This window comes from Ambystoma mexicanum, chromosome 8 (genome assembly GCF_040938575.1).
Source record: "Ambystoma mexicanum isolate Mex_15411 chromosome 8, UKY_AmexF1_1, whole genome shotgun sequence".
In the NCBI taxonomy this organism is placed as follows: Eukaryota; Metazoa; Chordata; class Amphibia; order Caudata; family Ambystomatidae; genus Ambystoma; species Ambystoma mexicanum.
This window is the reverse complement of record NC_090929.1, coordinates 1,028,817,396-1,028,845,121: the sequence shown is the minus strand read 5'-3', so window position 1 is coordinate 1,028,845,121 and position 27,726 is coordinate 1,028,817,396. Positions and strand designations below refer to the sequence as shown.

The 27,726-nt window shown below is 45.3% G+C and overlaps 1 long non-coding RNA gene across 1 annotated transcript in view; it reads left to right on the top strand.

The window, feature by feature from the left end:
• The window catches only part of LOC138472682 (uncharacterized), a 117,473-nt gene extending 99,633 nt beyond the window's left edge, over positions 1-17,840 (top strand). The window contains exon 3 of the long non-coding RNA XR_011268658.1: positions 17,634-17,840. This is a non-coding gene — a long non-coding RNA (uncharacterized lncRNA). The remainder of the gene's footprint in view (positions 1-17,633) is intronic.
• Positions 17,841-27,726: the final 9,886 nt, after the last annotated feature.

Genomic DNA, 27,726 nt, shown 5'->3' with positions numbered 1-27,726 from the left:
ATCTTTGCCACTGATGCGGAGGTGATCCCCTCTTCACTCAAACCACCCATGAGACTGCTCACTGTATCACCCACATGACTGACTCTTCGTCCCTTAGACCTGCACGTGGGACCCCCATCATCCACACTCCTCATGCCACTCACTTGGCACCACTTCCACCACACCCTGTGGTCTTTCAGTGTGGGCGTGGCAAACGCATCAGGAGTCATCACTACCGGGCAACAGGGAAGGAGGAATGGGCACAAGGGAGTGAATGGGGACTACTTGGAATACAGTTCCACGGAGCCCATTCTCTCCTTGCAGCACCCATTTTGGGCGGGATTGCCTAAACAGGTAGGCCTTTCTTAACAGGGATGCTGCTTATTAGAGGTGCATTGCTCTGATGAAAAGCTGCAGAAGCATACAGCAGTGAGAAAAAGCAGATCAAAAGTGGGCTGCGCCCCATTATACAAGCAAGGATAACAGCATCACTAAGTCCTGCCGGGCAAAAACAAAGTTAGTCACTAAGTGTTCATTAAAACATTAAAAACCTTCATATGTGAAAGTGAGCCATTATACAAAATGTATTTCTAGCATATCTTGTGTTCAATTAAATTTGCAGGACGGTGCAATAGCGTGTATAGTTTAGAAACTGTCACAGCTAACAACAATTCGGAATCCCATATGGGGAGCCATTCCACCCTAAGTAAAGTAACCCCATGTTTCACCCTCCGTCAGGCTGGTTTTATTTTATATCTGTGACCCAGAAAGAAATCAGCAGATTCAGCCCAAAGGTGATAGGATCACCTATTATAGAGGATCGGGAGATGTTCAGATGGTACAGAGCGCAATGACTCGAGGTGCTTTTCAAGATGGCAATCACCACATGGGGGTGCTTTCAGAGTCCTGGGAGTGAACAAGGATATGCATGATATGCAACAAGGAGCAATGCATAATGTGCATAGATGGAACCGTGCAATAGATTTACAAAGTCACATGTCCTTCATCATCAGATACTAGCAACAAAAAGAGTTGCAGTCTATGGTTGAGATGTAATGTAGTCTTTTTAACACAAATAAAATATAACATTACATACAGCATGTTGATAAACTCATAACTAAGGACAGGAATGCAAAATCATAATATCTGAGATAAAGCGTCACATTTCAGATGTGCCTTGGGGGGAAAAAAAGCGGAATAGTGGCAGACAGGAAAAAAGCTCTTCAAAACCACAACTATTGCAGGGAACAGGTTGGGGCATCCAGCAAAATTACAGATGTATCGTCCGAGGCCCACATCCATGTTAACTGTACATGTCCAGGAGCGGGCCCCAAATCTCATCAAACTTGTCCAGATCACCATTGTGCTTGTAAATGACTCGTAGGTTGAGTTGTAAAACGAAAAGGGGGAGAACAGAGGGGCTGTGGATACAAAGGGCTGCCCCTCGGACAACTCTAAACATACACCAAAAAAGCCCTTGGCCCATGTCTCATAGGTGAAACAGTCAGTAGCTCATCAATGCAAAATTAATTTCCAGGCTTGCAGGATATTTTTCTTTGCCAACATGCAGCTGTGGAGCAATCAGGTTTTGTTTGCATAAGTACATTCTTCAACTAGGCAAACATCTCCAAGAATAAGTGGGGATGCTTTCATCGGTATAGCAAATCTGAGTACCAGGCCGAGCCTCTCCGACACCCCTCTCCAAAATGAACGGACCTTGTTGCAGAAACAAAGTAAATGGCTCAGCGGTCCTTTGGCCTGCGTGCATTTCCAGCATAGATCATTGTCTGGCAAGTGCCTCCTGAACATCTGCTCTGGAGTCCAATATGCCCCGAAGAGCAGCTTAATCTGCGAGACCCTTAGAATCCAGTCCATGATTGTCAAACCAATGTTGCTGCAGCACCTCTTCCAGCAGCCAGGAGCTAGGTACTCACCCAGTTGCCTGGCCAATATTGGTACAAGCTCTTCACCATCGCACGTAGAAGCCAAGACTCTGTATAATGTCGCAGCCGGGTGGGCAGCACTCACACACAACTCCAACAGCGGCTAGGCTGAATTCTGAAGAGCTTCCGGTGTTGCACAGCCAAGCCTTTCCCCAATAATACCTCTCAATGGTCTATATTCTGCATAGGTGCAGTCCTGCAAATCATACTTTCTACACATTTGTGCAAATGGTATTACCCAAATTGACCTTTTGTACAATTGACCTAATTATAGTGGTCCTAATTGACCTTCTGCACAATTGACCTTTATATTATTTTAGTTATTTTATATATATGTATTGGGTTGGTTTTGGATTATAAATAATATAAGGGGATTGGGTGGGGGCTTGCGGGGGGTTTTGGATTGGGTGGTGGGTTGCGGGGGTTTTCCCTCGCATATGTCATAATTCACCTTCTAAATTAGGTCAATTCTCCTGAGGTCAATTGTGAAAAGGTCAATTAGTATACAACCGTGCAAATGGGATCCACTCACCCTCCTCAAGTAGATCTTTAACATAGCAGATACCTCTAAGGATCCAAGATGGCCAGAACATTTTTTTTCCCTGTACCCTAAGCGCAGGGTTCAACCATATACACGCATCAGGAAACACAAACGGGTCAGTCCCAATTAGAAGTGGCATTTTACACCAGTACTTGCGCAGAAACCTTGTAAGGGGGTTCTTGTCCATTGAGTTACTGGTACCAATGGACAGTAACACTTTGGGTTCCAGCTCAGTGTTGTTACTCGATTCACTATTCGCCCACAAGTCAGTGTCCGGTTTTAGGCCTTATCATTTGACATAGATGTCTCACAGGGAAATCCAGGAGGTAGACTGAAAAGTTTGGTGAGTTCATGCCACCCAATTTCAAAAGAAGTTGTAGCTTCCAGAGTGCAAGTCTGGGCTGTTTGCCATCCCATAGGAATGTTTGCATAAGAGCATTTATCTCTTTAAAAATGCTTTTTGGCATTTTAAGCAACTGCATAGAAAGGATATAGTTGATTCTTGGCACCACATTCCTCTTGATACAGTTCACTTCACCCCATGAAGAGAGTTTCAGGAGAGACTATCGATCCATGTCAGACTTGAGCTTGTGCAAAAGCTGTGTGAAATTAAGCTCAGGTAATCGGGCCGCCTCAGCACCAATCCAAAACCCCAAATAACTATTTTTGGTAGAGCACCATACAAAGTTCAAGTGATCAAACATATGATCAAACAAAGCCAGCGCCTGTCTGTAGCCTGTGAATTACTTCCCCCACCAGCCAGTGGAGCAGGAGCTCTACCGAGATGCACCCGACCCTGTAGGAGCAGTGGGATCATAGGAGGGAAGTCATTGCGACCAGCCTTCATATTGTGGTAAGCGTAGCAGGTGCTGTGCAAGTAATAGCGAATTGCACTGCGTGAGCCCACGCTTTTTCCACATAAGCATCACAGAGATTTGGATAGTAAATAACCATTTCTCGGCACTATGTGGATGATAGGGATAATTTCGTGCCACTTTCTCCATTGAACACCACGAGGGCCCCAGTTCTTCTAAGATGGCCGCCTGCCATTGAAGCCTGACTTCATTTCGTCGAACCAGCCCCAGCCGACCTCGCTGAGCAAGGATTATTTCTTGCCCACCATCAGCAAGGCCCATGGGAAACAAGGCCAGCGCCTGTCTGTAGCCTGTCTTGGCCGTATCTGCCATCTGCCAGTCCCCCTGGTCTGCACGCACTAGCTGTGTCCAAAGGTAACTTTTCTATCCTTAGTCGGCAGCCGTACCCTACCGTGCGAAATCGGTGCTGCACAAGTACCTACATTCTCATTGACTGTAAATGTATGAACTGTCTATAAACAACTTGATGTAAACCTGTATAAGGTAGCTGAGTTCCATTACAACAGTATCATACACCGTTGGATTCAATCTGCATAATCCGAGGTCTGTACTTCACTCTCTACGAGTGCCTCACCGCATGGCCTTTCTTACCTTAACTGGGGTACGCATTGCCTCCACATTAACTACCTCCAGCAGCAGTAGTAACCACAAGTGTTTTTACTCAGTCGGCTCGAACTACAACAACTCTTACTGTACATTAAACACCTGCATCTGACCTATAGATGCGTAAGCCTTAAAACCATCCCCCTCTGCCCCACAATGTCGTCTCTGCCTCGTCCTGCCAGTGTAATGTGAACTAGCCAACAGCAGGAAAGTCACTGTCTCTGCAACTCAATTCCAGCTCTCAGTAGGAAATCTGTTGATAGCTTGCATTAAAAATTGTTTAAACTCATATCCATGGCAATCCCGCTCTAGCCTATTGTAGCATGTTGTTTCTAGTTGTCTTAAAGTTGTTGTCTTTCTTTGCCATTACAAAACTGGAAAGCTGCTTCTAGCTTGCATAAAACTGCCACTGCATATCTGCTATAGCTCACAGCTGGAAAGCAGATCGTAAGCTGCTTTCATACTGTTTCATGCACTGCCACTGCAAATCCATTCTAGCCCTCAGTGGGAAACATGTTTCTAGCTTGCCTTATAACTGTTTTAACTAATTTCCATGGCAATCCCGTTCTAGCAGATTGTAGCAAAATCGCTTCTAGATGCTCTAACGTTGCTGTATTTCTTTGACATAACAAAATTGGAAAGCTGTTTCTAGCTGCTTTGTAGCTGTTGTATTTGCTCTAAAGTTGTGTATTTCCTTGACAAAGCAAAATTGGAAAGCTGTTTCTAGCTGCTTGTAGTTGTTGTACTTCTATGCCATAGTAACATTGAAAAATTGCTTCTAGCTTGCTTTAAAATTACTTCAGGTTATGGCCATTGTAATTCCGCTCTAGCACACTGTAGGAAAGTTGTCTCTAGTATAACTGTCTATAACTCAGAGCTGCCCTAGCCTACCAACACAAACTTGCCTGCTTACCTTACTATTCACAAGATATGCAAGGGACTACTTGCTCTATCTTCCATTTTATACCTCCTACGAACTTAGCTTGATAGTAGTACACATCATCTCCAGTCCCGATCTACCTTACAACTAGCTCCACGCACACGACATGCATCTTCTACCACTCTACACGGTCCTACTTAGAATAATCCTCCATATAATCACCTTACAAGACCTTGCTATGCCACATTACCCACCTCTTCTAGCGTTGGTGCATAACTTCCCCATGCAGGCTGACATGATTACCAGACCTTGCACTCTGCTTCAAAGGAACCTTAAATTACATTCGAGACTCCCAAGATTGTATGCCCACTAATCAAATTAACATCTAGTATTGCTACAACTGACCCTCGCAAAACTGGCCACTCCCAGCATCCTCTTCAACTTGATAGTAGACTCTTCCGAGAGCCTATCTCTGTACCAAAATGCAATCACAAGGCACTACCACTGCTGGACCATCCAGTACAGCCCGGGACAAAGGGTGCACTCATAAATGCCTGCTCTATGGTGGCTCACGCAACAGATATAGCAGACCTATTACAAAGTGAACACACAGACTTCCTAGCTATTACGGAATCTTGGCTCCACCCAGCAGCTGGTCCAGCAATAATGCTAGCCATCCCAGATGATTACACCCTCCTAAGACTTGATCGTACTACCTCTCGAGGTGGAGGTCTTGCCATAATAGCTAAAACCAACCTTACCTTGAGATTCTCTCCGCCTCATAACATAGAATCATGCAAATCTCTAACTGCCAAATTAACCATCTTTAATACGCAGTCGGTATCTATCCACCTTATATACCGACCTCCAGGCCCCCTAGGATCCTTTGAAGAGGACCTTATGAACATCCTGTCTGACAATCTCAAGAACTCCTCTCAGAGTCTCATCTTAGGAGATTTCAACCTTGGCCTCAATGACCCTTTAGACTCTAATGCCACTCAAATTAACAACTCACTAGAGGAATTAGGATTTGCTCAAAAGATCACGGGTCCTACCCACAATAAAGGCAGAACCCTTGATTGGATCGCCGAGCACAACTGCCCAACTACGGTCCTGTCTATAATGCCTCAGCCCTGGTCTGACCAACATTTGATTACGTTAACCCTAAAGGCGTCATCTCCCTTGCAGACATCATAGCTCCAGCTGTCCCCACCAGAAACAAAAGAAATATTAAGCCTGAAAATCGCTGTAGCTAAGGAGGTCAAAACCCTTGGCTTCCATCTAGACTCTACTTTAACTTTCAAAAAACAAGTAAACACTATTGCTTCTGCTACTTCCTACACCTGAAAACTTATCAGAGCAGCCAAACCCTTCCTCTCCTCCAACAACTGCATCACCTTAGCCAGAGCCTTGATCCTGTCCAAACTGGACTATTTTAATGCTCTCTATGTAGGCAGCAACAAATACATTACAAACAAGATTCAAATCTTGCAAAATAACGCCTTAAGAGCAGCCTTAAGTCTCCCGAAGAAAGCCCATATTTCAGATATCAGAAGATCTGTCAACTGGCTCTCTACGAAATACAAGATCCTCCTTAAATCTCTCTCTCCCTGACACACAAATGTCTTCATCTTTCTGCCCCGCAATACCTTACCACAAGATTCACTAGGCAAGCATCATGCTGCCCCTCGAGAAAGGCTAATTCCAACCTTTTACTGGTGCCAAGATTTAAACGTACTATGTCCGGGGGGGAGTTGCTTTCCTGTTAAAGCAGCACAACATTGGAACTCTTTACCGCCGTCCCTAACTGAAGTCCTCCCTTACTTACAATTTAGATCTCAACTTTATCTCTTGGATCAAGGAACATGACATCTAATGCATTTACCATTGATCCTCTTTGTTTCAGCTATAATATAAAATTTGTAAATTGTGTATATTTTATGTAAATATGACTTTGTATTCTGTATCCAATGTTGTGATGTGTCCAGTATTGTAACCTTAACTGGACCCCATCCACAGTGCCTTATGTAACCTAAGCTATACAATCCTCTTGCTGCGCCCTGCTACCTCCGGGTTAGGTGCGCTTTACAAATAAACAAACAAACAAACAAACAAACAGACATGCATGATCCAGAGAAAGGGAAGATCTCAGACTTGCTCCAATTAATCTTGTATCCAGATATCCTAGACAAGGATACCATGGAGTGATCATCATGACACTGATGAGGATCATTCAAATTTGTTCTGCTGGGCAGTAGCGTTTTGTCTGGTCATTACATTGGACACAGATTCATGACATTTGGTCCTTGCCAGCTGCTGTACCTTTTACACTTGCTACAAGAAGGTGGTATTGAGAAATCAGCCCTCATTCCCTGTTATGTGGCATCTGCTTTCAATCATAGAATTAGTTGAACAGCTTTCTTTTCTATCCTTTTCCAACTGAGCAAGCGTCATGTACATTTGATAGCAAAAGGGCACTAGAGTACTATTTTGCAAAAAAAGGTTGTCAAGTTATGCAGACAACTCTTTGTGCTTTTCTGCCAAATGCAAAAGCAAGCACTTTTCAAATGGGCCATCTCCCAATCGATATTATTTTGTAAAAAGCTGTGCTACTGGAAGCTGAATGAAGCTCTTCTATTATGTAGTAAAGCCATTCAACAAGAGAAGGTAGCAATTACTCAGTGTTTGTACAGGAAGCTTCTTAACAAGCATTTGTAAGACTTAGATTCTAATGTGAAGGCAATGCACAAGTTGATCAAACAGACTTTTGCAATCTATTCAGATAAGCTTCACTCTTTATAGTCCCCTTATCTACTACAGGTACTTTTAGGTCGTTTATTTAAAGCATATTACTCCAGGGATAAGCACTTGCTTGAGAATTAAGTTATTTACCCGCAACAATAGTTCTAAAGTGAGGGTATCCTCACCAGATTCATAAACATGCCTTTATGCCCCTCCATGTATAATAGGTGAAAAAGGAACTAACATGGCTTCAAAGGTTTTGATCGTTCTTACCGGACTACGTCAACTACCTCAAAACGTAAAAACCTTTAATTTTCTCAGTGGATTTTTAAATGAGTTTATTTTTTGTTTTATTTATTTTTACATGTGGCTATTTGTTTTTATATAAAAAAAACAGTTCAAAGAAGTTAAACAAACATAACATTTGAAATAGACAATTACATTAAGTTCTTCTCCTATCCCAGGAGATTCTCCTATGATGGCCACCCTAAGAGGAGCCACATTGACCATGGCAACACTTCTCCCTTTACTCCACAATATCTCACCTCAGAACTGTACCAACACGAACACCACATGCTACACAGATCATCTATCCCCAGCGGAATGGATACATAGATTTGCTCTCCCGCCTACACCCCTCATACCCTGCCCCACACCTCTAAGAAATTCACGACTCAGCTCTCGCCTCACTCTACCATCTACTACCATCAACCAGAGTGCAGCCCCACCTATCAAGTGCAGAAACGATAGACTGAGCCACCGCGCTAGCTTTAGTCACAAATCTGCCAGGGTCCAGACTAGGAATCTCAGCCTTCAGACATCGCATATTGACCCCATAACCAGCCAAAACTGCACCATGCCCTACACACCACCACAACCGAAAGCCAACCCCTCTAACTCTCTCATCAAGGGTGCCCTCATCAATGCCCGCTCCTTGGTAGCCCACGCTACCGATGTGGCTGACATCATCTCCTCTAACCACCTTGACTTTATAGCCATAACAGAAACTTGGCTCCGCCCAGCTACTGGTTCTACCTTAGCATTAGCCACCCCTGATAACTATAACATCATCCGTGCTGACAGGAAAAATGGAATAGGAGGGGGCATGGCGATCATTGCTAAATCTGACCTAAACATCAGAGAAGAATCTAACACAACCCTTCCTTCAGCCGAACTCCTATTCATCAAACTTCCATTATCGAAAACCCAAACCATCCTCCTACATATTATTTACAGACCACCAGGCCCCCTATCCACCTTTGAAGAGGGCATCTCTCTCTTGCTAACGACGAACACCAAACCCAATTAACAAATTATCATCATGGGTGATTTCAACTTGGGACTTAATGACCATAATGACAATCACGCCATCTCTCTCAATGACACCATTACTCACCTAGGCCTCACTCAACATATTAATAAGCCTACACACACAAAAGGAAGATCCCTAGACTGGCTAGCAGATGCCAACTGCAACCTCTCACTGACACACATCACACTGTGTGCCTGGACCGATCATCACCTTATCACCTTCTCATTACCCAGAACTGCTCCCAGAACGACACCACACCCCAGGACACCACAAATAATCTCCAGAAACAACTGTAACATCACCATAGATAACCTTAGACCTCTCACCACGCCCATAACCTTAGACCTCTCATCACGCCCATCACCAAAGCCAATCTCCCTTCCCAGAATACCAACCCCGCTACCTTGGTAGACCTTTACAAAAACACGATGGAACTAGCCCTCAACCAGATAGCCCCACTCAAACAACGTAAAGCCAAACCCATAGCCCATACCAACAAATGGTTCTCTGCAGAACTAAAGGCTCTTCGTAACATCAAAAGAGCTGCGGAAACTAGCTGGAGAAAAACTCCCTCCCTTTCCACAAAAGATAATTTCTCTACAGCGGCCTCCACCTACAAATCTGCTATCCTAAACGCCAAAAAAGAGATTTTACAATACGAGAATACTCAATGCTAAATCTGGCACAAAAGAACTATTCTCTATACTAAGAGAACTTCAATCACCATTACCACCCACAGGGGACTGTACTAAAGACAAAGCATGGTGTAATAACACCCAGCTAGCCCTGTCCAACAAAATTGCCCTGCTACAAGCTAAGATTGAAAACAAAAAAGCTAACATTGCCGCCAAAGACTACCTCAATAGTAAAAAAGACCTCACCACTCCCAACTGCCCCCTTTTCACTTCGCCCCAGTCACTGAGGATGAAGTAATCAAGATAATCGCCAGCCTTAAACCATCTAATTGTAAAGGTGACCTATGCCCTGCTTCTGTCATCAAGGACAGAGCCAAAGACCTAGCTCCCCTCATCACCTCACTGATCAATTCTTCATTTAAGAATTCACTGGACCCCAACAAGCCCCATAGTGTGGGTCCTCCCCCTTCTTAAAAAACCCAACCTAGACCCCAACATCCCCACAAACTATAGACCCATCACAACGGTCCCTTTTCTCCTCAAAATATTAGACAGAGTAGCCTACCTCCAAATACAACAACATTTGGAAGAAAATAACCTCTTAGGCCTGCGACAATCCGGCTTTAGACCTAGGCACGGGACAGACACTGCCCTCCTAGATCTAAAAATCCAAATGGATGAAGCCAAAGACAAGGGCAATCTGGCCATCTTGCTCCTGTTGGATCTCTCCGCTGCCTTCGATCTGGTTGACCACCAGATCCTTACTCAACACCTCTCTTCGGCTGCCGCATTCTCCCAGAATGCCACCAATTGGATTCAGTCATTTTTGTCTGACAGGTCGACTAGGGTCTTTGCCCCTTCAGCGGCTGCTGACCCCATCCCAATCCAATGTGGAGTCCCCCAAGGTTCCTGCATCTCGCCTACACTTTACAACATCTTCACTAAGCTTCTCTTTGACCGACTTGACAAACTGGGTGTCAGTTACATCAACTACGCTGATGACACCCAGGTCCTCATCACACTCACTGGCTGCTACGAAAAAGATGCTGCAAAGCTTAACAAAATCTACCTAGAAATTCAAGCCTGGATGGCCACACATAGTCTTTGCCTCAATGACGATAAGACAGAACTACTTATCGTAGGATCCCAGGCCCGCCTCAATAAATTGGTTTCCAGGTACCATTCCTTCACCATTGATAGCAACATTATAAAAGTATCCAAAGAGGTCAAAACACTAGGTGTGTATCTCGACTCCACACTATCACTGAAAAAGCAAATAAACGCCACCATCTCAGCTACCACCTACACTAATAAACTTATCAATGCATGCAGACCATTTTTATCCTCCTCCAGTTGCCTCACCTTAGCTAGAGCGCTGACATTGTCTAAATTAGACTATTGTAACACTCTTTTCCTGCGCTCCACATCAAAAAATCTGAACAGACTCCAGATTCTACAAAATAACGCCTTAAAATGCACTCTCAACCTCCCGCGTAAGGATAATAATAATAATAAATATATCCACGGCCAGCAAAGAAGCCCACTGGCTCCCCATCCGCAACAGAATTGTTAAGAACCCTTGTCATTACACACAAGTCCCTTTCACTAACTGCCCCACGCTACCTATTTGACAAATTCTCTAGACACAGCACCTCCAGACCTACTAGAACTCCCTACCTGCACCAACTAAAGATCCCCAAATTCAATCTAAACACAGCAGGAGGCTCCAGCTTCCCTGTCTTGCAGCACAATGCTGGAATACACTCCCTCTCGCTATCAGATCGGAAGCCTCCTTCTGGCCATTCAGAGCCATGGTGAAATACTGGCTCTCTACCTAACACGCTGCCACTCCTCTACGTACTTACCTGTCTCCACCAATTCCTACCGTATGATTTATCTGTATCCTGAAACGGACCATATTGTAACCGGTCCGCACGATCCACTGTATTTGCTACTCTCATTGTAAAACAGAAAGGTGATGGCTGGAAGGTTTTGAATTAATCATAACCACGGGCAAAGCTCTGGGCAACCCTCCAGACCATCGTTTTTCAGCCTGCCAAGCCATTACAGAAGGGGAAAAACCATATGCAAATCAGGCTTGGTCCTACCCCAAAAGAGGTAGTCCAGCCCGAACTGCTAGGTCACATCCCTTCTGCACGAGACCACAAGCATCCCCAAACATGTTTCAGCCTTGTTGGGCGTCATCAGTGAGGAGTAGCTTGGGTCTCTAGGCCCGGCAGACTCGGGACCCCCACGTCTGGGCATACCCGTCCCACACGGGGGGACTTTTGCAAAACAGAAAGGTGATGGCTGGAAGGTTTTGAATTAATCATAACCACGGGCAAAGCTCTGGGCAACCCTCCAGACCATCGTTATTCAGCCTGCCAAGCCATTACAGAAGGGGAAAAACCATATGCAAATCAGGCTTGGTCCTACCCCAAAAGGGGTAGTCCAGCCCGAACTGCTAGGTCACATCCCTTCTGCACGAGACCACAAGCATCCCCAGACATGTTTCAGCCTTGTTGGGCGTCATCAGTGAGGAGTAGCTTGGGTCTCTAGGCCCGGCAGACTCGGGACCCACGTCTGGGCATACCCATCCCACACGGGGGGACTTTTGCAAAACAGAAAGGTGATGGCTGGAAGGTTTGAATTAATCATAACCACGGGCAAAGCTCTGGGCAACCCTCCACACCATCGTTATTCAGCCTGCCAAGCCATTACAGAAGGGGAAAAAACATATGCAAATCAGGCTTGGTCCTACCCCAAAAGGGGTAGTCCAGCCCGAACTGCTAGGTCACATCCCTTCTGCACGAGACCACAAGCATCCCCAGACATGTTTCAGCCTTGTTGGGCGTCATCAGTGAGGAGTAGCTTGGGTCTCTAGGCCCGGCAGACTCGGGACCCACGTCTGGGCATACCCGTCCCACACGGGGGGACTTTTGCAAAACAGAAAGGTGATGGCTGGAAGGTTTTGAATTAATCATAACCACGGGCAAAGCTCTGGGCAACCCTCCAGACCATCGTTTTTCAGCCTGCCAAGCCATTACAGAAGGGGAAAAACCATATGCAAATCAGGCTTGGTCCTACCCCAAAAGGGGTAGTCCAGCCCGAACTGCTAGGTCACATCCCTTCTGCACGAGACCACAAGCATCCCCAGACATGTTTCAGCCTTGTTGGGCGTCATCAGTGAGGAGTAGCTTGGGTCTCTAGGCCCGGCAGACTCGGGACCCACGTCTGGGCATACCCGTCCCACACGGGGGGACTTTTTTTGCAAAACAGAAAGGTGATGGCTGGAAGGTTTTGAATTAATCATAACCACGGGCAAAGCTCTGGGCAACCCTCGTTGTGGTCTCGTGCAGAGGGGATGTGGCCTAGCAGTTCGGGCTGGACTGCCCCTTTTGGGGTGGGGCCAAGCCTAATTTGCATATGGTCTTTCCCTTCTGTAATGGCTTGGCAGGCGAAGAACGGTGGTCTGGAAGGTTGCCCAGAGCATTGCCAGTGGTTAAGATTAATTCTAAACCTTCCAGCCATCACCTCTTTGTTTTTGCTATGTCACCCCGAGTGGGACGGGTATGCCCAGACGTGGGTCCCGTGCCTGCTGGGCCTAGAGACCCAAGCTACTCCTCACTGATGAGCCCCAACAAGGGCGAAACATGTTTGGGGATGCTTGTGGTCTCGTGCAGAGGGGATGTGGCCTAGCAGTTCGGGCTGGACTGCCCCTTTTGGGGTGGGGCCAAGCCTGATTTGCATATGGTCTTTCCCTTCTGTAATGGCTTGGCAGGCGAAGAACGGTGGTCTGGAAGGTTGCCCAGAGCATTGCCAGTGGTTAAGATTAATTCTAAACCTTCCAGCCATCACCTCTTTGTTTTTGCTATGTCACCCCGAGTGGGACGGGTATGCCCAGACGTGGGTCCCGTGCCTGCTGGGCCTAGAGACCCAAGCTACTCCTCACTGATGAGCCCCAACAAGGGCGAAACATGTTTGGGGATGCTTGTGGTCTCGTGCAGAGGGGATGTGGCCTAGCAGTTCGGGCTGGACTGCCCCTTTTGGGGTGGGGCCAAGCCTGATTTGCATATGGTCTTTCCCTTCTGTAATGGCTTGGCAGGCGAAGAACGGTGGTCTGGAAGGTTGCCCAGAGCATTGCCAGTGGTTAAGATTAATTCTAAACCTTCCAGCCATCACCTCTTTGTTTTTGCTATGTCACCCCGAGTGGGACGGGTATGCCCAGACGTGGGTCCCGTGCCTGCTGGGCCTAGAGACCCAAGCTACTCCTCACTGATGAGCCCCAACAAGGGCGAAACATGTTTGGGGATGCTTGTGGTCTCGTGCAGAGGGGATGTGGCCTAGCAGTCCGGGCTGGACTGCCCCTTTTGGGGTGGGGCCAAGCCTGATTTGCATATGGTCTTTCCCTTCTGTAATGGCTTGGCAGGCGAAGAACGGTGGTCTGGAAGGTTGCCCAAAGCATTGCCAGTGGTTAAGATTAATTCTAAACCTTCCAGCCATCACCTCTTTGTTTTTGCTATGTCACCCCGAGTGGGACGGGTATGCCCAGACGTGGGTCCCGTGCCTGCTGGGCCTAGAGACCCAAGCTACTCCTCACTGATGAGCCCCAACAAGGGGGAAACATGTTTGGGGATGCTTGTGGTCTCGTGCAGAGGGGATGTGGCCTAGCAGTTCGGGCTGGACTGCCCCTTTTGGGGTGGGGCCAAGCCTGATTTGCATATGGTCTTTCCCTTCTGTAATGGCTTGGCAGGCGAAGAACGGTGGTCTGGAAGGTTGCCCAGAGCATTGCCAGTGGTTAAGATTAATTCTAAACCTTCCAGCCATCACCTCTTTGTTTTTGCTACTCTCATTGTACCCATCTATGCAACTTTGAAAATATGTACCTATTTCTTATGATCTCATGCAACGATATGTAACTATGTTGTCCATATGATTATGCGCCCAGCTACCCGAGGGTTCGGCCGCACTCTATAAATAAACAAACTAAACTAACTAAGTTGGTCAAAGTCCATGAATCTTACAAGGAACCCTTCCGTGGTGGACTGCCATTGCACATCTTATATGTGTGATCCATCTGTTTATTGGAGAAGTAGAATTTCTTGGAGTCAAAGGACTGAAAAGGCTGCATTATTGCAAAGGGACATGGACGAGGCCTTCCACACTTGCATTTGTCATGGGTGAGGACCCTTGCATATAATGTCTTATATCACTGATGCTGTAGGTAATAAAGTTTCACTTACGAAAGGATTTTCGACTAGGAGGCCTCTCGCAGAAGAGGCCTTTCATGGATGAGGCATGTTACCTATTAAGTCAAAGAGAACAAGATACCTGGTTGTTGAATCCCTTTCATAGATGAGTCTTCGTCTAACCTGTCCTGGATGAAAACCCCACACAGGCAAGGTGTTCAAAGACCGATTTCTGTCACTGAGCAGGCCTTTTACACTAGCGCTTTTGTAGGGCATTGGAGAAGTGGTCATAGGCAAGGCCTCAATTGCAGACGAGGCCTCTCGGAGGAAGTTGCTGTAGACAAGGCTATAGGTCAGGCCTTTATTAGATGAGCCTGTGTTAGCGTAAACCTCCCATAGATGATCCTTTGTCATGCAGGAGGTTTCTTATGGTCAAGGTCCATTTGTAGAATATAGGTCCACTCGCAGACTAGCTTTTTCATTAATGAGGCTCCGTCATGGACTGGTCTGCCCAAGCTAAGATCCTCTCATGTACCAGGCTGCCTCAAATATAAGGCTCTTTAGTAAATGAGCCTGTCATCAACGAGCACTTGATGCATACATGAAGCTCTCTTGTAGACAAGGCTCTCTGGTAGACGGGCTCTAAAAGTGGCTATGTGGTTTTATACAAAAGGGCAGTTGTAAGAAGTTAAGCAAACATACATTTACAACAATTACTTTGCCCTGGGTTTGGAGAAGGGAGTTGATCAAAGTCCATGAATCAGAGAAAACCTTCTCTGGTCGACTGTTATTGCAAGTAAGTAAATGTCCAATGCACGTTAAAATGTGTAATCCATCTGTTTAAGGAAACTTGAACAATGATTAACAACTGCACTGTTAAGGGTTTTACAGTGGTATAGAATAGTTATTGCTAGAAGTATCATTCATTCAGGTGGTGAGGTTAAAGGTGAGGTCATAAGAGGTGTTGCCACAGAAAGGGCACTACATCATGCCACAGTAGGTGCTGAAAGGCAACATTTCTGCCTTTCTGTATTAGCAAAGCATATGATACAAACAGTCCAGTGTGTATGGGCTGCCTGTACTATACGGTTTGGGTCTATTTAACCTAAAACATTTGACCTAATCACATTTGATCGAATTTATTTGACCTTTTTGTTGGTCTAAAATGCGGGCAGAGACCCCCTAGAAGCCTCCCCTCACCCCCACACTTCCCCTAAACCTAATCTATACCCTTACCCAACCAATACACATATTTAATTAAATGTGACCGAAAAAAGGTAAACAAAATGTGATCAAATGTTTTAGGTCAAATGTTTTTAAGTCAATGTGGCTAATACCTACTATAAACCTGTTACAGATAGTGCAGTGACTGGGCTGTGAGCAAAACATACACCCTTTCTCATACAAAATGTACGAAAACAATGATAACTAGCTTTGTCAGTTTTTGTTTTGATAAAATGGGGTAGTTAGAACAGTCTTGAGCTTCACTTGCCAAAACACAGGATTACCATTCTAAATTCACTCACCTTTGTGGCTCCTGCCAAATCTAAGACAGGTGTTAACTTTCTTAAGACTCCACTTCTCTGAATCAGCAATGCAGGCAAAACAGGATTCTTCTGGCTTTCTTTTAAATGCCACAAAAGATGCAAGGAAATGGTATTATAAATGCGTTATAAGAGTGGTTGTTTGTGTACAAGCTGGCACTAGCAAGAGTGCCCCAATTGGAAACAAGCACATACATATCTGTGTATGGGGGTAAAGACGCCAGTTGTGTTGCAATGGCCACCTTTGTGTTCAAGCCAAACACGGTTTGCATTTGAAAAGCCAAACATAGGCTGCATCTGAAACCACACTTTGCGCTGATTGGCTATTTGAAAAAGCCACCATATGGTAAGCATTGGAAAACTGTTTGCCCCTTCTGTGATGATTATGGTACATATTCATATAGCGACACAGACAGGGACTTAAAGGTAGCCTTGCAGAGTGCCGAGACTGGTTTGATGGGAAAAGAATGCAACATGTTAGTAAAGGATTTTTAAAAATAAGATGTATTAGTCAGTTCAAGAAAAATAATACAAGTGGTAAGTACAGAAAAGAGAGAATGGTGTTCCCGTTTCTTAAGCAGCCTTACACGGTAAAGCGAAAGATAACTATTCTACGGCTGTTGATCCAGTAAAAGCATTTTTAAACATAGAACAGTGAACTAAGAACCCTTTGGCGCCATACTCCCCCTCCCCCCTATTTAAAACTAGTCCCACTGGGGCATGAACAGGTGCACTGAATACTCAGGGTCATTCTGCACATGCACCAATATCATTGCTGCACTCAAAAAAGTAGTGTTCTGATTGGCTTCCACGCAGGGTGGTTAAAGGTGGGGCGACATCACAGAGAGGGAGGGATGTTTGAACACCTGTGTGTTGACCACTTAAGCAAATAATGGTGATGCTATACATTGCATGGTGGATCCCCGCGACGGCCCATTACTGTTCGAGGCCGACGCGAGGAGACGGATTGTTACTAAGCAGAAGGGAATTACCCGGGACTTATGGAATAAGACGGAATATGATGTGTACCCTATCAAGCCCTGTTTTGTTTTGAGAAAGGCTCTTGAGTAGCCGAAACACGTGTTAACAAGAATTAAAGGGCAAATAAGGAATAAAGGATGTTCTTTTGAGTTTTGAACTGACAAGTGTGGCGCAATTCTTGAGTGGCAGATTATTCATTCATATGAGTAACCAAGGAGGTAGGGGACTGGTTCCTCCAACAAGTGCCACATAGGATGCGACACGGCTGAAAAGCTGAATTAAACCAATCTAGGTCGCCAACATGAGAGGTTGTACCGACAAATATCCCAAAACACTAATCTGCTCAAATAACGTTGTACGTTTAACATGAATTCCTACATTACTAAGTTGTCAAAATTATACTTTTCAGGTCTTCTGCCACAAAACAAGCAATTCTTAGCTTCCCGGCCTAAAACAGCTGAGCAACCTTGAAGAGCAGGGCATCGACGCGTGCTAAAAACAAAAAGGGCAGCAGCTGGAACACAACTACCGAGGCATGGAATCGTGCAAGGATTGATGGACAGGCCACATGGGCGCTGATCATCTCAAAGGTGTTGGAATAAACTCATGTCTTGCATCAAGAGACCCCTGCTTCTTTTATTAGGAACCTACACACTCGTTCATGCAGGCCAGGCAGTTGGCCCTACAGCCTTGTAGCCACAAACATATGGCTGGACCCTATCCTTTCAACGGGGCAGGATTCTGGTCATCTTCCTCTGTTTGAAGAATACCCATTATGCCTCCCAACAGCACATGCAATTAACTCTGGCACTTTTTTTTTAGTAGTAGTAACTTGATTAGTTCGGATTTCTCCATTAAACCACATACAATACTTTACAAAATAGCAATCCTGCTAGTAGTTACTCTTTTAGCTACATACAACACATAAAAACAATCCATTCTCACACAGATTGCAATAAAACAAACAGTTGCACCTTGGAGTTTGGTGCACATCACATTGACAAAATAGTAATATCAGACGGTTAGAACTACAGGGGCGGGGACATCTAGCTAGAAATTCCTGATGAACGAGTGCTTTCCTGCCATACATTAAAAATGAAGCTCTCGTCGCTATAATTCATTATTAAGTGTAATGCTTCTTGATATGTTCTAATTTCAGCCAACAATAAATGGGGTTTCAGCCATTTACTTCGCAGAACACAATATTTCTTACAGATTAACAGACCCTGGCACTTAATATTTCATCTGCTGATAGTTAATATTGTCCGTGCAACTCAGCATGCTAATGCGCTTAAGCTGTCTCTGATGAGCTGTGTTCCTATTTATTGAATTTACCAGTGTTCTATTTCAAACAACAACATGGACTGAATATGTCTGGTAGCAATAAAGGCAAGGCAGCCGATCATTTAATTGATCTAATACTGACCACAAAGTAAGCATGAATTCACTGGGAGTAAGATGAGAAGGAATTCACTGGGAGTGTGCAATGGGAATAGGATTAGAAGGAATTCACTAGGCGGTGTGCAATGGAACAAAATGAGATGGAATTCACTGGGAGGTATGCAATGGGAATACGATGAGAAGGAATGCACTGGGAAGTGTGCCATGGGAATACGATGAGAAGGAATGCACTGGGAAGTGTGCCATGGGAATAAGCTGAGATGGAATTCACTGGGAGGTGTTCAATGGGAATAAGATGAGATGGAATTCACTGGGAGGTGTGCAATGGGAATGGGATGAGATGGAATTCACTGCGAGGTGTGCAATTGGAATAAGATGGGAAGGAATTCACTAGTAGGTGTGCAATGGGACAAAATGAGATGGAATTCACTGGGAGGTGTGCAATGGGAATAAGATGAAATGGAATTCACTGGGAGGTGTGCAATGGGAATACGATGAGAAGGAATGCACTAGGAAGTGTGCCATGGGAATAAGCTGAGATGGAATTCACTGGGAGGTGTGCAATGGGAATGGGATGAGAAGGAATTCACTGGGAGTGTGCAATTGGAATAAGAGGAGATGGAATTCACTGGAAGGTGTGCAATACGAATAGGATTAGAAGGAATTCACTAGGAGGTGTGCAAAGGAACAAAATGAGATGGAATTCACTGGGAGGTATGCAATGGGAATACGATGAGAAGGAATGCACTGGGAAGTGTGCCATGGGAATAAGCTGAGATGGAATTCACTGGGAGGTGTGCAATGGGAATGGGATGAGATGGAATTCACTGGGAGGTGTTCAATTGGAATAAGATGAAATGGAATTCACTGGGAGGTGTGCAATGGGAATAAGATGACATGGAATTCACTGTGAGGTGTGCAGTTGGAATAAAATGGGAAGGAATTCAATAGTAGGTGTGCAATGGGACAAAATGAGATGGAATTCACTGGGCGGTGTGCAATGGGAATAAGATGAAATGGAATTCACTGGGAGGTGTGCAATGGGAATAAGATGACATGGAATTCACTGCGAGGTGTGCAATGGGAATAAGATGAGATGGAATTCACTTGGAGGTATGCAATACAAATATGATGAGAAGGAATTCACTGGGAGATATGCAATGGGAATACGATGATCTGGAATTCGCTGGGAGGTGTGCAATGGGAATACGATGAGATGGAATTCACTTGGAGGTATGCAAAACGAATAAGATGAGAAGGAATTCACTGGGAGAAATGCAATGGGAATAAGATGAGATGGGGTCTAGCGAAGACTGGGCTGAGGTGCGAAGAAGCTGGTTTTGGGAGCCAGTTCTAGGGCAGGTAGGGGTACGTGGAGGTGGCTAATGGGGGCACATGAGTGGGTTATGATGGGCTGTGATTAGAGGTTGTAAATAGGGGGCTGGTACTGTAGGGTGTAGAGGTTCTGCCGAAGGATGACAGTATAGGATTAAAACTCTGGTTTAGATTACGATGCATAGAAGCTGGTCGAGGACTTCTATGGGAGAGGGATGGTTGGTAGTTTAATGATACATTTAAGGGAGGATTACGCAAGGCTATATCACGTTCTTATATAGCGCATTCATGCCAGGGTTCTCACGCTTACCAGCACTGCAAAGAATCAGCTTTTATGCTGAGCCCTTTCGCTTAGATACTATCAATGGGGAAATGATTGGGGTAGATGAGGATGTACAGATATTATCCGTTTATCTAGGACTCCCTGAATTCAATGTATGATGTAGTGGGGCCTGATGTGATATGATGTGGGGTGTTGTGTGATCTGATGGGGTGATGTAGGATGTGGGGTTATATGCTGGGACTCGGATTGATGAGAAGTGGGCAAGGACTGATATAGTATGGTATGGAGAGATGTGGTAGGATATGCAGTGATACTGTGGGACATGGAGTGATGGGATGAGAAGGTGTGATGAGATGAGCTGTGAAGGGCAATGTGTGGTTGTGGATAGGGAAATGAAGAGTCTGGAGGTTAGGTGATGTGTGTCTTTGGAGAGGTTGGTGTGGCTGGGATGGTGACATGCGACTGTCTTTTGGGTGAGGTGGGTTTTGACGGCGATGTTGGTGGTGATATGATGTGTGTCTGAAGTGTGACGTGATGTGTGTTTACAGTGGGTAATTACAGTGGATGGTTTTATGTGGCTGCAAGTGAGAGATGACATTGCAACAGGTCTTGTGTGAGTGTGTGAGTGTAGGCGGAGTGATGGATGTGGAGTTGGAGAGATGATGAAGAGGTGGGGAGCAGAGTGTGGCATATGTAGATGTGGTTTCATTTTGTGGTTGATGTGTAATTGTGATGACTAAGCAGGTGGAGGCTTGGAGGTGGCCGGGAGTGGGTGTTGAGGGGAGGGTGTGTACGGCAGGGGGTTAAGAATAAGAATGCATTGGGTGAGGGGGTTTAGAGGTAGGATTGGAGGTGAAGGGATGGGAGAAGATGGCTGCATGTAGGGGGAGCAGAGAATAGTTAGAGGCAGTGTGCAGGGGTGAATGTATAGGCAAAGGCAGGAGTAGAGGGTAGTGTGAAAATTGATAGGAAGGGGATAAGGAGTGAGGAAGGAGAATATGGTAAAGAATGAGGGAGAATGGTAGCGAGGTAATGGATCAGCAGAAGGAAGCCTACGGGTAATAGACCAAGCCTAAGTGTGGGCAAAGCACACGCAAGGACTTTGAAGAGACGGGGCAATAGAGAGGTATGAGGACCAACCCAAGTGAGAGAGATGGTGGAGTGAAGATGGGAGGCCAATCGTCGCAGCAGCAGGTAGTAAGCTACTCAGTGAGAGACACTGAAGACAAACTGCAGGATATTCTGGTAGCCAGGGATTTGGGTGACCTGAGTCTCAAGCATGCTGCTAGTGGAATACGTGGCATTCAGCATGAAAGGTACACAGAACTCTATATATAGGCCCTGTTCTAGAGCGAGCCCCTGACAAACGTGTTCAGAGAGTACACCAGTCTGTCTTTGGTGTGAACAAACTGGGCAGAGAAGCTTTAATGAGGGGATCTATCAACACACCATTAAAGAGGGGAGGGGTTGTCCTGGGCTGTGTTAATTCAGAGTAAAGTGTAGAGGGAAGGATTTCTGCCCCTTGGAACCCAGGCTACAAGCTATGAAAGCCATTGTCACGATTCACTCCCTTCGCTCTCGCTCCTGCTAATTTGGGGATTATTCCCTATTAAACTTTCCTTCCAATGAGGACCCAGCGGTTTCCCCTATAAGGGCCAAGACCTCTTACCAAAAAGTCTGAGCTTTCCTGCAGGACCACAACAAATTAAGTAATCCCTGTTCTGAACACATCCCCTCCAGCAGAGGGGGGAAATTGATGGATTGATCTTATGGAGCCGGGTGGGGTAAAATAACCACACTACAGCACCTTGTAAGCCCTTTCTTCATCTGAGACGCAGCACAACGAGGTTGCCACCCTCTGCCAAATCCACCAACTTCTCTGGTGCTGGAGTGAGGGCAGGTGCTCCGATGCACAGTAAGTTGTACTCTCTGACCTGTTGTTGTCACCCCCCTTGCTTACTGTTCCCTGCCCATTCCACAGTTTGTTTCATTACTGTAACTTTGCCTGCACTACTTACTTCTAGGTTCTTCAGTTGTTTACTGTGCCTTGTGGGTTGGGATTCTGCTTTGTACTTGGACACTGTCGTTTTTTTTCTTCCCTATTATATTGACATGGTGTGTTCTCTATGGTTTTCTGCATTACTTGCATTCCTTACTTCTAGGTTCCTTGTTGTGGTTTTGTTCTCTGGTGATTGTTTTGACACTGGCTGTGCTCTTGTTTTTGGCATTACTTTGCATTGCCTGCACTCCTCCTATTCGCTGTGTTTTGTGCTTTGTTGATGGTCCTTGCATACATCTGATTTCATAGGTCCGATGTTTTTGTTCTGTGCCATTTTTCCTCCCTGTTGTTCCTCCCCCTGTGCCTCCCTACTGTCTCCCCACTGCGTTAACCCCCCCCCCCCCAACTGCGTGAGCTCCCCTCACGCATCGCCTCCCTCTTTGCCCTGTACCCTCTATGGTGCTCTCTGTCTCACCTATCTTCTCTAACTGCTATCCTATCAACTATCCTATCCCTCTCACTATGTCTGGCAGGAAGAAGCTCAAAAGGCACATCCTGTCTCCAATCCAGGCCTCCCTATTGCTGATACCAGCACCAGTGTTTCCTCCAGACCGATCCTCACTGACATCCTCTTTGTCGTTCCCTCTCCAGGCCTATGGACCCCCCATATGGTCTCTGTTCTCTCTCCTTTTTCCTCCTCTCCCACTAATGGTGGCAGCCGGTGGGAGGCAGACCCTTTCCCTTCCTCTAAGACCATCATTAATGTCTACCTAAATGGCACTGTCTTGTTCCAAGACCCTCAGGCCAATCTCCTCCTTTTTGATAGACTCTTCCCACGCCTTATCAACTTTGTTTCTTCTCATGCTAACCCTTCTTACCCCTCTCTGGCTCATCTGCCACCTCCTTCCTGCACCACGTCTCCGGCACCCTCTGCTGCTTTCTCTGACCACCCTGTTGCCTCTCTGGCACTCTCTTCTTACTCTCTGACTACCCTGCCTTCTCTTCTTTCCTCCTCTGCCCAGCCTCAGGCACCTCCAACGCTTCCGCAGGGCGCACCTCTGGCCTGTACCCCTCCACAGAAGTCCTTCAAAGGTGGCAAACTGTTCCACATCACTACTCTCAACTTGCTCTGCTGTCAAACACTCCTCTGTCATCTGCCATCTCCTGGAAGAGCTTGATTTGGATGTACTCTGTCTCACCGAGACTTGGTTCACAGCCAGCTTTCTCACAGGTTTTTACACTCTCCTTCTCGATGGCTACAAGTTCCTCTCCAAACCCAGAACTAACAGTCCTGGTGGGGTGTAGCCTTGATTTTCCCGGAGTGGACCCCTGCTTCTGTCTCTCCTATCCAGACCTACTCATTTTAATGCCTGGTCTGCAAGCTCTCTATCTCTCCTGGCCTCTCTCGCAGGCCACCTGGCCAGATCGCCCTCTTCCTCTCTGAGTGGGCGACCTTTCCTCCTCCCTCCTTTCCTCTACCTCTCAAATTCTTCTCCTCAGAGACCTGAACATCCACCTGGATGCCACCAACCCCTCTTCAGGGTTCTTTTCCAACCTCTGTGACTCTCTCTCTGTATTCTTCCCTCTGGCCTGACTCACTCTGCAGGGCACACCCTGGATGTTCTGTTCTCCTCAGACCTCCACCACTCTAACCCTCTCACCACTCCTCTCTCTTGGAGTGACCACTTCCTCCTCTCCTCCGCCTTTCTCTCTGTACCCTTCAGGTCAAGCCATCCCCAGCACTGCCACCTACCTTCTCAGTCATCCGACCCATGAAGCGTGTGTCAGTTGAGGCTTTTGCCACTACTTTCTCTGCTCCTCCTACACCTTTAGCTGACTCAGACTCTGACACAGCCCTCTCTAACTGTCATCTCTCTATCTCTAACACTCTTGACCTCCTTGCCCCTGTCATGAGGATCCACTTGAAGCCCACTTCTAAGTGCAACTCCTGGTACGATTCCGATCTCGCCACCCTTAAACGCATGTGTAGGGTGGCTGAGAAGGAGCGGAGGGCATCATGACGCACCCTCTGACAAACTGGCCTGCCCGACTGCTCCAAAGGCAGTAAAGACTCTCTGTCCTCTCCAAGAAGAAAGCCTACATTGAAGCCCGCATCTCTGCAGCATCTAACAACTCAGCCAAACGTTTCAAAATATGCAAGGAGCTGGCCAATCCTGCTACAGTCTCTACCTGTTACCTCCGAGGCCCTGTAAGGATATTTGGCATGTTACAGCACAGAGTACAGCACTACTGCACAGGTAGCACATTTTCTTTGCAGCACCACCACAAGGGTGCGGTGCATTGCTATATGTGTTACCAGATTAACAAGGAAAGACAGGCCATTCAGTCAAAAACGATTTTAACATATAAGATGCAAATCTATTTTTACAGTAAAAAGCACATGTGCACACCCAAAAATGCACACTATTTTTCACCTGAAATGCCTATGGTGCGAGAGACACATTTGAAAATAATAACTAACCTTACTGACAACTAACATGACTAATGAAACATAATCCACTAATAAAAATGTGTCTCCACTGCAGAATTAGGCCTATTCTGAAAGTGAACTTTTAAACGCACATTTTATTTTTTTCTGTTCTCTCTGCTGCCCTGTCCACATAACTACAGGAAATCAGTTGGTTACAAAGTATTACTATAAAAATGAGCCATTGTGTAGAGAAGGAGGAGATGGCGTGATTAATTCTGATTGGAGCAGCGTCATAGCAAGTATCATGCTAGAGGGAGTGATCAGGCTTTTGCTGGGGGGTTTTTGAGAAAGGAGAAAGGCAGTCGAGATTGGGGAGAGCTGAAAGAAGGACCTTTCCACTGGCTGAGGCGTTCCTATCTGCAAAAGCTGAGAATTCCAGGCAATGACCCCGGTTTGAGAAGGCAAGCGTTCCTTTTTACTGGAGTTAATCTTCAAGGGAGCCACATTCACAAAGAGAACAGCCAAAGAGAACAACTAAAAAGATAAGGTAATTACAGAAGTGTGGGAGCTGAGTGTGTACGGTAATATGCAGTCAATGTAGGATTCCTGTGCATGCCTTAATCAAATGCTAATGTTGCAATTTCAGTTCTGTTCTCCGCCACTCTCTTTGCAGTGTGTCATAGACAATGCTTTTACTGTACCATTTTATTTATTTCTGTAAAGAATGAGATCGTGTTTAATTGCAACTTTTATAATACAGAAAAATATTTGAAAACAGACAGGTGGTGTATTTACTATTTACCATTACAATGCTGATGATGTGGGGAGATTTTAAATAGTGCAATGGTCATTTTAAGACAGATGTGTGCATGTCAGATTCAGTATGAACAGTTGTGAGTGACTGTAGCATAGCTCGTTGGAGGTACATGAGCCAACGGGAAGAGAGACTCTCTGAACATAGCTCCCTACCGTATATAAGGTAGTGGAAATTACCACAAGATTACCATATATAGCTCTCTGTCGTAAATAAGTCAGTGAGATCGCCCATGGTGGCACACTAACACTGAAAAATGTGGTATTCCTAAAATGTAGGTCTGAGGTCTCTCTAGTGATTACACGAAAAATCTAAGCAAAGATAAGGGATTCTGGACATTGGGGCCACAAATAAAATAAGGGAATTATGCTCACCAAAATACCACCAACCGCGCTTACCACCCACGCATACCAAATATGCATGCCTGGGTGCTGAAATAATGCATGTTCACTGTATTATTGTTGTACATGGCCCAATCTGAATACAAGGAGTGATTGTTGCTAAGTTATATTTCGGCGGTAAGAAAATACCGTCAGGCCCCAAATCTCCACAAAATACCCTACATATTTATGGTGCGTTGCAGGCCGGGAAAGTGATCATAGAGTACCTACTGGGCGTGGCAAGTGTGTCTCACACTGCCATTTGCACATTAAAGGGAACCCATTTTATAATAGCAGTGTGCCACTAAAAACGAATTTCAGAATGTCACAAAGGGAAACCACATTCTCAGATCTAGTGCAATATTTAGAGGCAAAGTTATTTGCACATGGGAATTGGTCTTCGAATAGCACGTTAGAATGGAGTAACCGCATTCAGGGTGAGGTGCAGAAAGAAAAACTAGACAATATTTTTGCAGAAGGCAGCATAATTCAGGTCTGCCTTACAAGATTATTGAATGCAGCCGATAAAAGTGCAGAGAAAGACTGTTTAATACGGCTATGCGGCAAAATATGGTTTATTTTAAACAAGTCCCTGCGAATGCAAGAGAATGATACTCAGCTAATTAACAGGTTAAAGACTGAATAAGAGGGGGCAAGTAAAAATCAGGAAATGTTGAGAGCAGAATTGGATGTATGCCAAAAAGACATGCAATTAAAATGCAGAGACTTTGATACTCAGTTATCCAAAAGCAAGAAACAATTTGAAGATAGTGAGCAAGAATTGGCACACTTAAAAGCCTTAGTGGATCACATTAGGCAGGATAAAGATGAGGTTGTTTCAGAAATGCAGATTTTACAAAAAGAACATTGTGAAAAAGAAGGTGATCTCCAGAGTGCAGAACAAGAAATGATTAAAATGATCCAAGAAAGAGACAAGAGAAATAAAGAGTTCAATGAATGCCAAATGCAAATGTGCGAAATGCAGGAGGTGATTAATAAAATGAGTGATGAAAATAATTATTTGCATGATGAAGCCAACAGACTCCTTAAAAAGTGTAAGGACTTAGAACAGCAAATGTGCATTCCCGGGTCCCAGGAGAGGCGGCAGGGTACCACATTCAATGGAGTGGAGGTGAATTCTAGCTCTGCCCAAAGAGCTAGTGCCCCAGTGACTGGGCCGGTGACTGAACTTGGTTGCAGCGCCCTTGGGGGATTTGATACTCCCATTGGGGGCAGTCACCAATCTCATACACCTGAAAACAGGATTGACTCACAAAATAGTGCAATTCCATGTATTGCAACAAGTAGCCCATAAAAATAATGAAATCCATTAAAGCCCTGATCAAACCATTTAAAAAGGGAGGTGAATGCTGCATTGAGGATCACTTAGAAGCGGTGCATGACATTTTTAAAGCACTCCAGATACCTAGGGAACAGTACAGACAATATTTTCATTTAACTTTAGATGCCCCGACGGCCAGCATCATAAGGGGATTAAATGAACAGCAGAATATGACATGGCTGGAGTTTGAAAAAGAAATTAGGCGTCATTTTTCTCCTTTTCAGTCATTGCAGGAGGCAAAGAAAGTCGCGTACACAATTACTGCTGGACCTAATACATCCCCTCGCCAATTTTTACAAGACTTAAAAAGAGCATTCTCTCGCTTTGATGTATCTTTTGACTCAAATTCCAATGAGTTTAAAACTGCATACTTCTATGGGCTACAGAAAGACATCATATCCCAATTGGTCCGTGAATTTGACCGTGACAAGTCCCTTGAATGGATTTTACATCAAAGCACAAAGCTATATGAGGTACTCTATTGTCAGGGTAGAGAAAGTGATAAAATGAAAGATAC